The 8,687-nt window shown below is 31.8% G+C and overlaps 1 non-coding gene across 1 annotated transcript; it reads right to left on the reverse strand.

Annotated features, from left to right (window-relative positions):
* Positions 1–7,490: 7,490 nt before the first annotated feature.
* Positions 7,491–7,708, reverse strand: LOC148274374 (small nucleolar RNA U3). Its single transcript, XR_015824310.1, has one exon. It is a non-coding gene; the product is annotated as a small nucleolar RNA U3 (small nucleolar RNA).
* Between the last annotated feature and the right edge of the window lie 979 nt (positions 7,709–8,687).

Genomic DNA, 8,687 nt, shown 5'->3' on the forward strand with positions numbered 1-8,687 from the left:
AATTGAAAAAATATATAGTAACTTGACTGAGAAAAATAATCGAGCAAGGGTGTTAGGTAGGTAAATAAAAATTTCATTGTAATTTTTAAAAATAAACGTAAAAATAATACAATAAAAATTGTATTCATTATTTAAGGCTTTAAACGTCTTTTTTGTTTACAATAAATCTAAAAATAGTGTTATAAAAGTCGCAATTTTCATTTTTGTTAAATCCCAATAAGTCAATATTGTATTTAAATAAAAAAATATGATGGTTAAACAATTTCGTGATTTATACCTATGGAGATATTCCCTTTAATTGTTTTATCTGTGACATGTTTTTCTGAATGTTCATTGTATTTATTTCGCTTTTCATTTTGATTCAGCACAGGACTTTAATTCAATGGTGTTAGAATTTGTATCTACATAACTATTGTGAATAAATAACTTATTTGCAATTAAATAAATAAAAAGTTACTGCCATCTTTTAATATAAAGCGAGTACTGCCTTATACTATCGACTAAGAGGATAGAAAGTCACGTGGATTTGTCTTTCACTTTCATGCATTTTGACCACATGTCCTTCATTATGTTAACTTAAGACTTGTAACATGTCATAGTTGATGAAATAGATTATTAAACTCTCAACTCTTGAACCTTATTTGTGTATTTTTGATATTATAATAATGGCCTAACCAGGTTAACTCTGTATCTATTTAAAATCTGTAATAACCAAACTTTTATTGTTCCCCTACTGCAAATTAAAATGTATTTACACCTACGATAATAATATTATTTCGGTGTTACTAAAACGTGGAGCTTTCCAACATCATATCAAGAATTATTCAAATGCGCACGATAGATGTCTCTAATGGTGGCATAATTTCTTTTTCGTATTTATTCCATATTGGTACCTACACTCTACACTCAAAATAAATAAAAAATTGGTACTGTTTATTGTTGTGAAATGTTAAAATTGCGATAAACCGTTATTAATGCCAAAGACTCCTCAACAATAAAGGATCGTTTTATGAAAGGTTGTTTAATATTTCTATTTAGTTTCTAACAAAAAGAAATATTATACAACAAAAAATAGAGAGTAATAAAAATCCAAAGTATATTTCAAAATATTAGGACATCAAACAAAATGAAAATTTAATGATCTCCATGAATAGCAACATAATAAAATCAAAGGGGTATAGGGAGGCACTTACGAAATACATTATTAATCCCTACAACTAGTTTAAAAATGTATTTTTGTATTGAAATTCATTTTTGTTTTGGTCTCTCTTTACTATTTTTTTTACATTTCTGATTTTCAATTAATATTATAAGGATGTGTAATATCCATATACATACCTATATTTATACATAGATTTACTAACCACGTAATATATCTTATTGTTATCTGTAAGTATAAAACCAACTTATACTAACATATAGAGAATGTTAACATATTACAATAGAGATGAAGAACATTTAAGATAAGGTAATATAGAAGTCTAGGCATCTACAGGGCTTATGACCTGTTAATGGCTGGTTTAAGTGGCCACTTTACGCACTGTGTAACATTCACCATTCTGTCCATATTTGAACATCTATATTCCTTCAATTTTTTCATCTGTTGATGTTTGTGAAGTTAAAGAGCTAAAACCTTTATTCAGTGAGATTCATCTAATTGAATTATTTCACCTACATACTAGGCAACGCCTGAAAATATAAAATATAAACTCAAACTACTTTTGATATATAGAGTATGGATCGATAAATTTTATATTATTTATGTTTAAAGCATTACATTTGTGGGCAAACCTTTTAATTAATGTTTGTAAATATTAGAATTTAACAACTCACCGATTTTTTATGTCTACCGGTTTCGAGACGAACTCGTCTCTTCGTCAGGAAAATTTACGAAAAAATGCATAAATTACACGCAGAGTTAAACTGGCAGACATAAAAAGTAGATAAGTGGTGAAATACTAATATTTACCAACATCAATTAAACAAATATTGATTTAATTACTCTTAAAATATTTTATATATTTACATTTATGTGAACATATTAAACGAACGGAGTCCTCATTAAACCCTGCTTTTAACTTGGCTTAGGAACAGGAGGAATAGTCTGACTTCCCATTTTTTTTTAAATCACACTAAAAAAGTAAAAAATAGACTACTTATCGCTATTAGAAACAACAAAATGATTAGATAATAAAGAAATATATAAAGTGATGTATATGCAGTTAGTAAAAGCTAAATCTATTGTTATTTCTCTTTTTTAAACAGCATAAGGGAGTTCTAGTTAAAATGATATACCTGACATGATGACATACCGCTAATAATAAACAATACATTAAACTATTAACTTAAGAACCTTGAAATATATTTTAAGCAATGCGTATAATAGTATAAACATATAAAGCGTATAATGCGTTGTGCTGGTTGGGTATTTGCCAAATTCGATCAGAAAATATTTGTTTTTGTTTATAGCTTTTGGATAATATAATTATTTGTGATTCTTTAAGTTGTATTACACAATTAATGTGAGTGGATCTTATTCTTGGAGTTAGTGAAGAAATCAGAATCGTGTCAAGATTTTCGGACGAACATGATTTACATTTTTTTTCGTTCCTGGGTAAAAAGACGTAGGGTAACATGGTCTAAGATGACATACAAAAAATATAAGAAGAATAGAAAAAATATTTTTATAAATTCATAAAAATAAAGTGTTAAGAGTCATATTTAAAGATCCCCTAATTCTTAATTTGCTTCTATTTCCGTTAAAGATATTACCCAAGTTTCATTTTTTATTTTCTACCACTTGCTTTTTATTTAAACCAATCGACACGTTATTCAATAAACCCTTGTGTTTATAAAAACAGTTTGTTGAATTTAAGATATAAAAGTATGTTCAAAACAACAATAAGTTACATAATATATTATAAACGACATATTCAAAGTATACAAGAAATACAGGTACAAATAAATAATTATTATCTTTGAGAGATAAGACATTGCACTGTCGGTAAGTTTCATTTTTCACTTACTCGTATTTAAAAAAAAAACCTGAGAGTGATTTTCTGTTTTTATTTGATATACATCTTTATCATAGTATTCATGATGTATTCTTGATTTATATGTATACCCACGCATAGGCCATGACTGTAGGACTTAAATGTTGAAGGTTGGAGCTCCTACCCCAGTTAGAGATTGACAGAAGACACGAGGTTGCTGTTTAATGAGTATTTATTTCTTGGCGAATAAATAATGAATTCAATGATGTCGTGTGAATGTTACGGCGATGAGGTGTTGAAGTAACTGCTCTTGAACTACGAGTACATGCTGGAACTGACTGGTTGACTGGGGCTGACTGACTGTGCGTTACCACCATATAACTGGATTTTTTTTAACGTTGATGTGTGTGCGGGTTGACGTATGTAGGTTGTTAAAACAATGCCGTCGTGGCGTAACATTGTAAATACATTGCTGTGCAGAATCGGCGTAGATGGAGGAGTTCAGCGTAGTTTTGCGTGATCGGCGTAGATAGGCGAGATCAGTGTAGCTTTTCATGATCGGTATAGATAGGTGAGATCAGCGTAGCTATGCAAGATCGGCGAATATGAGCGATATTAGCGTAGTTGTGTGAGATTAACGTGCAGCATGTTGTCTTCTGTCATCCAACTGGATACTCCATATATGCTGCGTAGAATGTGGCGTTACCAAACGTGTCGTTGGGAGAAGATCTCTGCAGCAGTTAAACATCCCGTCGGATACAACCCTGGTATCTCGGTAGAATCATCGAGGTCACCAATGTAAGATTTAGCTCGTTGCAGGGTAGTCTGATTCCGTCCCAGTTGGAGGTAGACAGAAAATACGTGGTTGGTATTTAATGCGTATTTCTTACGTGGCAAATAAATAATAATTAATGATTATGGCGATGAGGTGTTGAAGTAACTGCACAACTACACGGTGGAACTGATTGACTGTCGAAGCGTTACCACGCTCTGTGATCTCTTTATAGGCAACGTTCCTTTGTTCATGATGCTATGGTGTGTGTGTCGCTTTTTTGTCTTGCAGAATGTAATGTATATGTTCTATATAAAATGATGACTTGCTTCATTGATCGTCGCACTATTTAATTATTTCAGGTAAATTATTTAGCACGTGTGTGTGTCATCGATCAATAGACTATGAATCCCACATGTCTACGTGTGATTTTTCGTTTTAGTAAAAATAGGAAACGAAATTCCGATTATTCAACTCTTGTATAATGCCAGTACTCGTATATGGGTGCGAATCTTGGCACCTTATCAAATCTCAACACACCAAACTTCTGAGTTTTGAAAGAAAGTGCTTGAGATTAATATTAGGTATAAGGTAGTTTGATTTTATAACTAACGTTGAAGTCCGAGAACGGACGCAGCAGCCTCCTATAACGAGCGTCTCGAGGATGCGGCGGTGGACCTGGCTTGGACCCGTGCTGCGCATGCCTCAGGAGAACCTAAACCCAAGTTGCCTCTTCTTTTAACCTGTGGGCTCACGCCGTTTGGAAGGCCGTCGATGATGATCATTCGATTTTATTCAGCGGAACTAAGTGGCGCTGGATTGACATGGGAGGAGGCGAAAATGATGACTGGCGATAGGGTTTCCTAGAGGAAACTGGTGATGTCCACTTGCTCCACTTAGGAGCGGATGTGGAAAAGAAGAAAAATAGTACAGTTATCACAGCCTTTTAAGAGTCGAGAACATAGAAAATGTTCCTTTTTTCTAAATTTATAATTGTAATTCCATTAAAAATATAATTTACATCTACGATTGTTTATAAAACCAAATATTTTGTTAGTATTTTTTTTTTACATTTATGTATTGATGTTTAAAAGAACAATAATTTAATATATTTAATCGAACTCGGGACCACACTCATGTTAGTTAAACTCGCTAATTAAGAAGAGTAGGACACATTCATAATTCGATTGTTTCATTATTCTATTACGAATATTAAAAATGAAGTATAATAAAACAAAACCGTTTGCATGACGTTTGACGAAACTTTATGTTACAGAAACGTCGTATTTTAAAAGGCATTATAATAAGCAGCAGTGTTGTTTGAATTTCTATGGAACGAATACGAAATGCGCGCAAAACTTTGATTTTATCGTGAATAGAAAAGCTAGATTCTCGTTTCTCGTTTTGCATCTTCTTTAACGCGAGAGAGATCTCTGCTCTCTGCCCCTTGCTTAAATTCTAAACTCTCTCTTTCCTCTCCTCTAATTCTAAATGCCGAGAACTTTTTCTCCTGAGGACTAAACTTTCTTGTCGTTAGTTGAGAATCTAATTAAAGTGGAAATTTCATAGAGGACACCTATTCATATTTCCCTCACCTTTTCAGAGTTGACGCAAAGGGGCCGGCTGAAATTTTTTATCCTTTAAAATTTATTTTCTTTTCGGGTTTTCAATTATTTCTTAACTTTTCTTCGTGATCCTTTCATTCGCGATGACCTAAAATTTTCTTAACCACGAAGGCGAAACAATGCTAAAGTTTTTTACTTTTTATGAATTTCAGAGACAAACGCCAATTTTAAATATTAATAATAATCACGGTATTTCATTGAAAAAAAACAAATTATGTATTTATCTTCCTATGACATTATGAGTATGTCAACTTTTGGTATGCAAACACAGTACTTAACGGTCGAGGGAAAATAAAATATCAACAAATGGAAGAATTATGATTATTCAAATCTTTGAATGCCTATGTAGGAAGAGTGATGAACGTAATACATAAAGCACAGTGATTACTTAAAGTTACTCTTAGGTAATAACCCGTTTTTCTTGGTAAAATGTATTAATCAATACGGATATTTTGAGCTGAGGCGATGTGGCTTTTGAATAAGTTGCAATGCTTCTAAAGAGAAGTATTTGTTTTTTTTACTGTCTTTTGTGTTTATTCATTATTGAATATTTAAATTACACCCTACTATCATGTCTTACTATGTGTGTTACATTTACGATAAGCTATACAACTTGCATCTCTCTTGGAACGGGTATATCTACGTCGATAGGTGAAATACATATTATTATTTACAAATAAATATCAGATATCAACAATAATAAATACTTTGATTTCCACATACCCTTATTAAAAATGTTTTCTTTCTCTATTGATATGTACGTATGTTTTAATTTCAATAAACTTTGTAAGAGGTAAAATGCGGTATTCATAAGCCAACAGGTTTAAATAAATGTATCTACCTACTACGTGAAATAATTCGGATAAATTCAACTCATGTAAGTAAATCTTCCAGCTTTTTTACCTTACAAAAATCAACAGATGAAAGAATACTCATCATTTATCAACTACCTTTGGTTTAAAATCTTCTCCGTATATTGCTTTTTCAAATTTTAAAGATTACTTGCTATACCTGTTATTTTTTCTTTTTTCTCTGCTGCATTTATGTTTTTATACTTCAAAACTACTTTTAATTACTTATATTGTATATGTATATAAAATCTACATACTGCTGCTCTTACTATAAGGTGTGTAGCACTGATTGAAAACACAATTTTTTACTTTTTCAAATTTATCTTCTTCGCAGTCTTAATCCTGGGGATTGGTTTGCAGCAAAGTCCTGCATCTCGTCCTCCATTGGTCTCTATTTTCTGCAGCCCTCTTCTTCAGCTCGACACATGAGGCGCAGTTAAAATCTTCGCACACTTGCTGCAAATATTCCCGTCGGGGGCGCCCTCTATAATTGTCCCCTCAGCCATTCCCTCTATGATGTCGTGCAGGAGACCCCCATGGCGCATAATGTGGCCGATCCATTTGCAGAAGTTTATATGTTATGTTAAAAACATTCATAATTCATAATTAAAAATAAAAAACTTATTCTAAGACGTCACTCCCCATTATTTAGCCAAGTTTTATATATTTTTTTAAGCGTTACTTTAAATATATGTATTAAATTGATTTAAAAATTGTATTTAGTAGTCATATTGTACACTTATATTATTTATCTGAATAAACTAAAAAAGAAACATACAACATTAACAAATGTTAAATGGATTACGAACGGCTATCTCCATCTTATATTCTGATACGGTAAAAACTGATATCGATTTACGTACGAAAGTGTGTGTATTGGGCATGAAATTCAAAGTATATCGTCGATAGCCAGTAATTGTACATGTTTACAAATAAAAATTGTAAACATATTCCATGTTTTTCATACAGAAAACTTAATTTGACTTAGTAGATAAATTTTAACTTCCCATCATAATCGAGGCCCTGAAATAATACTCAATTCCAAGACTGTTACAGACAAGTTAAAATATTTTACTATCACTTTAAAATAACAAATTACCATTCGTAATTTTTCTAACCGTTTTTTCTCTGTGTTAAATGAAATAATAGCTAATCCTTTGAATACTAAACAACCGGAAAAATCTTTTCTATCTGATCAACTATTTTAGCTTCACGCTGCACTAGTTTGAAACATAATTTTATTAAAAGGGCCGCTCAGAAAGCGACGATCCCCATAACCAACCGGCACAAAACCGGTCGGCGAACGATCATCGATGGCCACGGACCAGCTCATGTGAGCCGGTCCGAGGCCTGCCTCACGCTCAAGGAACCGCGCCACGTCTCCTCATCGCGGTTTGTCACTCTGGTGAAGAGTTAATATGACGAGGGAGGAAGTACTACAGAAATGATCCTGTGAAGTACAGTCCTAACATTTCAATCAGAAAATTAAGCTTATGTAAAAAAAATTACAGATTTCGTAAGCGCGCTGCGAACGATTTCAGCGCCACCTATGATATTTTTGATGAAACTTTACTATTTATAAATTTCCAGCGTTGTATCTGCGAGACATTGCATTGCATACTATGAACTGAATCCGGCAATGCTTTGCTATTGCTAGATTTGAGTACATACTTGGATAAAGATTAAATGTACACAATCGAAAGTTTGATATCATTTATTGTAAATACTCCAAATTAGATATTTACGTATACATTATGTTCGGTTTACATAAATTAGTTTGGGATTTTTCTGATGACTGGTTTTAAATTTATGTTTAAATATACATATTTGTAAATGAATCGTCGTTATTGGTCTCGCAAAAACTCGAAAATGGCTTGACAGATTTACCTGCGTTTTTTTGCAGAATTGTCTAATTTACGACCTCAAGGTTAAATAATAACATCTCTAATGTGGAAAAATGTTAGAAGCAAATATGTGTTTTTCATCGAGTTTCCAGGGTTGCATTCGACTAAAACGCATGTATTGAAAAATTCGGAGGACACTGTTCTTCTGTATATTAAAAAGTTTATATTTTAACGTTTGCAAACATAAATTATTTTACATGGATACTGAATTGATTAATTTCCTTATAATTTTTGAATTTTTACGTATTATCTTATATTTAATGGATTTTTAGTAATGCTTAAATAATTTGAACTAACATTTGATACATTTTTGAAAAACGGATTCTTACACAAAATGAACCACTGTTGGTAAGTAGCGCAGAGTTTGACATTTGTAAAAATAATTCTATTTTTGAAAATGAATTATTTTGTGTTTTGGAATTCAACCATAAACAAGTACATAGGTACCCAATTTAATTCTATGTTTGAATATTAATCATTTTTAGTTTTGGAATTCAATCATATTTATACAGCACCTTATAAATTAAAAGTCCTTTTCCTTT

The sequence above is a fragment of the Micrasema longulum genome, unplaced genomic scaffold (assembly GCF_059751315.1).
Source record: "Micrasema longulum isolate JH-2025_06_02 unplaced genomic scaffold, ASM5975131v1 h1tg001666l, whole genome shotgun sequence".
NCBI classification, from domain to species: Eukaryota; Metazoa; Arthropoda; class Insecta; order Trichoptera; family Brachycentridae; genus Micrasema; species Micrasema longulum.